The following is a 7600-nucleotide window of genomic DNA, read 5'->3' as shown; positions in this document are numbered from 1 at the left end:
GTAGTGCCAGAGTGCCGGGACCATAGTAATCCCTTGAGCTCCACCAAGTGTGTATAGGGGGGGGGATCGATCTGGGGTCCTGTGAGGCAGTGTCCTGCGTCGGTTACCCCAGAGTCAGTACCAGTGCCGCCACTCTCTTGCTACCCCAGAATCAGCACCAGTGCCACCACACTCCTGTTACCAGAGTCAGTACCAGTGCTGCCACTCTCTTGCTACCCCAGAATCAGCACCAGTGCCACCACACTCTTGTTACCAGAGTCAGTACCAGTGCCGCCACTCTCTTTTACCATATCATGTGGGGTTCGAACACGTGGATAGGGTAAAGTAATACTCACGTAGGCTGGAAGTACGTATAATTATGGATAATGTGGGAAGCGCCCAAACAGCCGTGGCCTGCCTCCTTGCTCACTCTCGAATAACTGACCGCCCACAGTACCCATATGTGAGGGGGTCTTTGAATACTGCTGTGGTCAGCAACAATATGAATACAGCCAGTGATTCATGCAGAGACGGTTGGTAGTGAGTCATCTACTGGTACACTGGTTACTGGTAACTGGTTACTACTACTGAGAGCTCGGCGACGCTAACGTATGTCGTCCCGACATACAACTAATACAAACTAGAGATGGCAGGTATACGGCTTGGGCTGATTCTATACAATGTCAAAGTACACAACAATTTAACATTATAACATACATAAGTAGAACATTGGAATGGAAGCTTACGTAACTGAAACTGTAATGCAATACAAGGTATAATATAGCACAACTCATTGAATGAAACTCATCAAATGAAACTCATCGAATGAAACTCAACGTTGAGATTACACAATAGAAGTGATAAAAAAAAAATTTGATCGATCAATCTGTATTCATGTGATCTACGGATTCTGAGGAAGGAATATATACAAAGAAAGAGTGTTTAACAGAAAGCAGATTCGGTGCACTCAAATCTAGACTGTTAACTCTCAGAATTCGGAGAGAATGTGAACACAAAAAAAATTCTTGAATACTGATAAGTTGATACTGTAATTATTCATCTATACAGGTTATTTACATTTAACCCCAACTCTGCTAGGGTAAGATTGACATATGCAGAATGGGTGTCATCTCTGGGAGGATCAAACTCTGTAGCACTGGCTAACTCATGCTGTATTTGAGGCAAATCTGAATTGGAAGTAACAAATGATACTTGAGGGGTGGTATGCCTGCAGATAATGCGTTCTTTAAACGCTTTAGCTACTGTCTCGGCAGTCTTATCTGCAATAGGAACTAACTCACAATATCTGGTGAAATGGTCTACCATAACACACAGATGTTTGTTGCCTTGGAGGGAACATTGGAAATTAGTTAACAAATCTAGCGCAACTCTTTCCCACGGTTCGCTAGTAGTTGGATACACTTGGATTGGATTAGGGCCATTAGCATTACCTTTATGTTGCATGCAGACACTACATTTCTTAACATACTCAGAAATATCAGTTGCCATACGAGGCCAAAAGTATTTCAATCTGGCTTGTTTTACTGAACGATCCATACCAGGGTGTGCAACACCTGGTACATCGTGAACTAGCTGTAAGGCTACATTCACTAGTGACTGTGGAATTACTAACTGGTATACTCTTCTGCTAGGAGTACCCAACTCGGCTGTTCGATACAGTAATTCTTGGTTCATGACAAAGTCACTGATGGGTGCTGGAGGCTTCACAGTCAGAATAAGATCTTCCTGGAGCAGGAATCGAATCACCAGAACACAAGGGATCGGTTCTTTCTTACTGGAGGAATGAACAAACTCGGTGGAGTGGATGACTCCCCCCAGTTGAAAAAAATTAACGCTATAACACGCAATATGAGCAAGGGAGAACGAATCTACTATCTCAAACTGCAAGCACAGGAGAAAAGAAATGAACACGGTGAACAATGCTGATATTCAATCTGAGTCGCACACAGTGACACGAGGTATCAGCTATAAACTTCACTTACAAACGTTAACAACGTGGAAGTTACTCGAGAAATAACTTCTTACAATGCACTGATTATTGTCATCTAGGATGGGATCACAATCTGAAACACAAGGGACAACAACAACACTCAAGTGAGCACACTAGCCACAGAAACGTCTTTCTGCACGGCTTGTGGCATCAGCAAGAGATGGCATAACTCGTTGCAAGTAAAGTTCTTCTCAAAGCGTCCCCTGGGAAGGAACGAATACTTGAACAAGTCGCCATCGCAAGGATAGTAGTCTCAGCACTATCCTGCGTGCACGATATTGTGGCTGGAGTCCAGACAGGAGTGACAGTATTACTAGTGCCTGACCGCTCGGCTACGTTAATAAGTAATTCACGGATTTATAGGAACTTAATCTGAACTTCACATTTCGCAGCACTTTGACAAATCTCAGATACAAGCTGTGAGAACAAACACATTGCTCAAGGGCTAGGTATTGTCTTTCAGTCAGTAAGGGAATGTTGGTACTGTGGACTGATTCATATTGACTTTGACTGGCATGATACACTAAGTGAACATTCAAAAGTGACTGGGACATGTTCTCAGGGAACTTACTCAAGGACATAAGGCAAAAAAAAAAAAAAATAGAGAAATGACACAGTAAGCTTAAGTGGAAGAAAATGCTTAACAATTCTGCATAAGTAATAAAAAATGTCTAAGATACACTGCAAGAGGAAGGACAACTCAATGTAAAGGACTATTGGCCAAGAAAAAAAAATTACATTGAAATATACAAGTAAAAATATTACTGGAGACTGAACTAAATGCAAAATGAGCTGTCTTTACTCTTGCTAATAAAGGAATTAACTAATAAAATTTGAAATCAATGTAAAAAGTATAAAATAAAATCACTAAATTGTATGCAACGAGAGATAACTGGGAAATTTAAATATTTTCTAAGAATGCATAAACAAAATTAAAATATAATGCAAAGACAACATCAGGAAAATTAATAAAATGAAAAACAAGATGCAATAATAAACTGAGAATAATAATGCATAAAAATATCAATAAAAGAAAATAATTCACTGCAGAACAAGTGCAACAAAATAATTCACTGCAGAACAAGTGCAACAAAATAATTCACTGCAGAACAAGTTCAACAAAATAATTCACTGCAGAACAAGTTCAACAAAATAATTCACTGCTCACTGCAGAACAAGTTCAACAAAATAATTCACTGCAGAACAAGTGCAACAAAATAATTCACTGCAGAACAAGTTCAACAAAATAATTCACTGCAGAACAAGTTCAACAAAATAATTCACTGCAGAACAAGTTCAACAAAATAATTCACTGCAGAACAAGTGCAACAAAATAATTCACTGCAGAACAAGTGCAACAAAATAATTCACTGCAGAACAAGTGCAACAAAATAATTCACTGCAGAACAAGTGCAACAAAATAATTCACTGCAGAACAAGGGCAACAAAATAATTCACTGCAGAACAAGTGCAACAAAATAATTCACTGCAGAACAGTGCAACAAAATAATTCACTGCAGAACAGTGCAACAAAATAATTCACTGCAGAACAGTGCAACAAAATAATTCACTGCAGAACAGTGCAACAAAATAAGGTGTAGAAATAATCACTGCAATAATAAAGTCTCACTGGGAAAACTCAGGTTAAATAATAAAATAAAAATATGAAGAAAAACTGATTGAACACTTTAACTCTTAATTGTAAATTAGACAAAACAATTTACTCAGAGTAAAGAAAACACTTTACGTTAAAAGTAATTGAAATTACATCAAGAGTGCCACCATTTATCAAGTGGGGTTCGAACACGTGGATAGGGTAAAGTAATACTCACGTAGGCTGGAAGTACGTATAATTATAACGGTAAGTATGGAAGAGCCAAACAGCCGTGGCCTGCCTCCTTGCTCACTCTCGAATAACTGACCGCCCACAGTACCCATATGTGAGGGGGTCTTTGAATACTGCTGTGGTCAGCAACAATATGAATACAGCCAGTGATTCACGCAGAGACGGTTGGTAGTGAGTCATCTACTGGTACACTGGTTACTGGTAACTGGTTACTACTACTGAGAACCAGAGTCAGTACCAGTGCCACCACTCTTGTTACCAGAGTCAGTGCCAGTGCCGCTACTCTCTTGTTACCAGAGTCAGTACCAGTGCTGCCATTCTCTTGTTACCAGAGTCAGTACCAGTGCCGCCATTCTCTTGTTACCAGAGTCAATACCAGTGCCGCCATTCTCTTGTTACCAGAGTCAGTACCAGTGCCGCCACTCTCTTGTTACCAGAGTCAGTACCAGTGCCGCCATTCTCTTGTTACCAGAGTCAGTACCGGTGCCGCCACTCTTGTTACCAGAGTCAGTACCAGTGCCGCCACTCTCTTGTTACCAGAGTCAGTACCAGTGCCGCCATTCTCTTGTTACCAGAGTCAGTACCAGTGCCGCCATTCTCTTGTTACCAGAGTCAGTACCAGTGCCGCTACTCTCTTGTTACCAGAGTCAGTACCAGTGCTGCCATTCTCTTGTTACCAGAGTCAGTACCAGTGCCGCCACTCTCTTGTTACCAGAGTCAGTACCAGTGCCGCCATTCTCTTGTTACCAGAGTCAGTACCAGTGCCGCCATTCTCTTGTTACTATAGTCAGTACCAGTGCCGCCACTCTCTTGTTACCAGAGTCAGTACCAGTGCCGCCACTCTCTTCTTACCAGAGTCAGTACCAGTGCCACCATTCTCTTGTTACCAGAGTCATTACCAGTGCCGCTACTCTCTTGTTACCAGAGTCAGTACCAGTGCCGCCATTCTCTTGTTACCAGAGTCAGTACCAGTGCCGCTACTCTCTTGTTACCAGAGTCAGTACCAGTGCTGCCATTCTCTTGTTACCAGAGTCAGTACCAGTGCCGCTACTCTCTTGTTACCAGAGTCAGTACCAGTGCCACCATTCTCTTGTTACCAGAGTCAGTACCAGTGCCGCTACTCTCTTGTTACCAGAGTCAGTACCAGTGCCGCCATTCTCTTGTTACCAGAGTCAGTACCAGTGCCGCCATTCTCTTATTACCAGAGTCAGTACCAGTGCCGCTACTCTCTTGTTACCAGAGTCAGTACCAGTGCCACCATTCTCTTGTTACCAGAGTCAGTACCAGTGCCGCTACTCTCTTGTTACCAGAGTCAGTACCAGTGCCGCCATTCTCTTGTTACCAGAGTCAGTACCAGTGCCGCCATTCTCTTGTTACCAGAGTCAGTACCAGTGCCGCCATTCTCTTCTTACCAGAGTCAGTACCAGTGCCACCATTCTCTTGTTACCAGAGTCAGTACCAGTGCCACCACTCGGAGACTCATCACGGAGAGATGCCAGGCAGTGCCTCATCTTCAAGCTGTGACCATCATCGGATTTAGACATAAGTACATGTAAAGTTTACCAGATGAATTGTTGTCACACCCTGCGTTATGTGCTGGAATGTGTCACACCCTGCGTTATATGCTGGAATGTGTCACACCCTGCGTTATGTGCTGGAATGTGTCACACCCTGCGTTATGTGCTGGAATGTGTCACACCCTGCGTTATGTGCTGGAATGTGTCACACCCTGCGTTATATGCTGGAATGTGTCACACCCTGCGTTATGTGCTGGAATGTGTCACACCCTGCGTTATGTGCTGGAATGTGTCACACCCTGCGTTATGTGCTGGAATGTGTCACACCCTGCGTTATGTGCTGGAATGTGTCACACCCTGCGTTATATGCTGGAATGTGTCACACCCTGCGTTATGTGCTGGAATGTGTCACACCCTGCGTTATGTGCTGGAATATGTCACACCCTGCGTTATGTGCTGGAATGTGTCACACCCTGCGTTATATGCTGGAATGTGTCACACCCTGCGTTATATGCTGGAATGTGTCACACCCTGCGTTATGTGCTGGAATGTGTCACACCCTGCGTTATGTGCTGGAATGTGTCACCCTGCGTTATGTGCTGGAATGTCACACCCTGCGTTATGTGCTGGAATGTGTCACACCCTGCGTTATGTGCTGGAATGTGTCACACCCTGCGTTATGTGCTGGAATGTGTCACACCCTGCGTTATGTGCTGGAATGTGTCACATCCTGCGTTATATGCTGGAATGCGTCACACCCTGCGTTATGTGCTGGAATGCGTCACACCCTGCGTTATATGCTGGAATGTGTCACACCCTGCGTTATGTGCTGGAATGTGTCACACCCTGCGTTATGTGCTGGAATGTGTCACACCCTGCGTTATATGCTGGAATGTGTCACACCCTGCGTTATGTGCTGGAATGTGTCACACCCTGCGTTATATGCTGGAATGTGTCACACCCTGCGTTATGTGCTGGAATGTGTCACTCCCTGCGTTATATGCTGGAATGCGTCACACCCTGCGTTATATTCTGGAATGTGTCACACCCTGCGTTATATGCTGGAATGCGTCACACCCTGCGTTATATTCTGGAATGTGTCACACCCTGCGTTATATGCTGGAATGTGTCACACCCTGCGTTATGTGCTGGAATGCGTCACACCCTGCGTTATGTGCTGGAATGTGTCACACCCTGCGTTATATGCTGGAATGCGTCACACCCTGCGTTATGTGCTGGAATGTGTCACACCCTGCGTTATATGCTGGAATGCGTCACACCCTGCGTTATATTCTGGAATGTGTCACACCCTGCGTTATATGCTGGAATGTGTCACACCCTGCGTTATGTGCTGGAATGTGTCACACCCTGCGTTATATGCTGGAATGTGTCACACCCTGCGTTATATTCTGGAATGTGTCACACCCTGCGTTATGTGCTAGAATGTGTCACACCCTGCGTTATATGCTGGAATGTGTCACACCCTGCGTTATATGCTGGAATGTGTCACACCCTGCGTTATGTGCTGGAATGTGTCACACCCTGCGTTATGTGCTGGAATGTGTCACACCCTGCGTTTTGTGCTGGAATGTGTCACACCCTGCGTTATATGCTGGAATGTGTCACACCCTGCGTTATATGCTGGAATGTGTCACACCCTGCGTTATGTGCTGGAATGTGTCACACCCTGCGTTATGTGCTGGAATGTGTCACACCCTGCGTTATATGCTGGAATGTGTCACACGCTGCGTTATGTGCTGGAATGTGTCACACCCTGCGTTATATTCTGGAATGTGTCACACCCTGCGTTATGTGCTGGAATGTGTCACACCCTGCGTTATATGCTGGAATGTGTCACACCCTGCGTTATATGCTGGAATGTGTCACACCCTGCGTTATGTGCTGGAATGTGTCACACCCTGCGTTATGTGCTGGAATGTGTCACACCCTGCGTTATATGCTGGAATGCGTCACACCCTGCGTTATATGCTGGAATGCGTCACACCCTGCGTTATATGCTGGAATGCGTCACACCCTGCGTTATGTGCTGGAATGTCACACCCTGCGTTATGTGCTGGAATGTGTCACATGCTGCGTTATATGCTGGAATGCGTCACACCCTGCGTTATATGCTGGAATGTGTCACACCCTGCGTTATGTGCTGGAATGTGTCACACCCTGCGTTATGTGCTGGAATGTGTCACACCCTGCGTTATATGCTGGAATGCGTCACACCCTGCGTTATAT

Source organism: Cherax quadricarinatus, chromosome 88 (genome assembly GCF_038502225.1).
Source record: "Cherax quadricarinatus isolate ZL_2023a chromosome 88, ASM3850222v1, whole genome shotgun sequence".
Taxonomy (NCBI): Eukaryota; Metazoa; Arthropoda; class Malacostraca; order Decapoda; family Parastacidae; genus Cherax; species Cherax quadricarinatus.
This window is presented reverse-complemented; position numbering follows the sequence as displayed.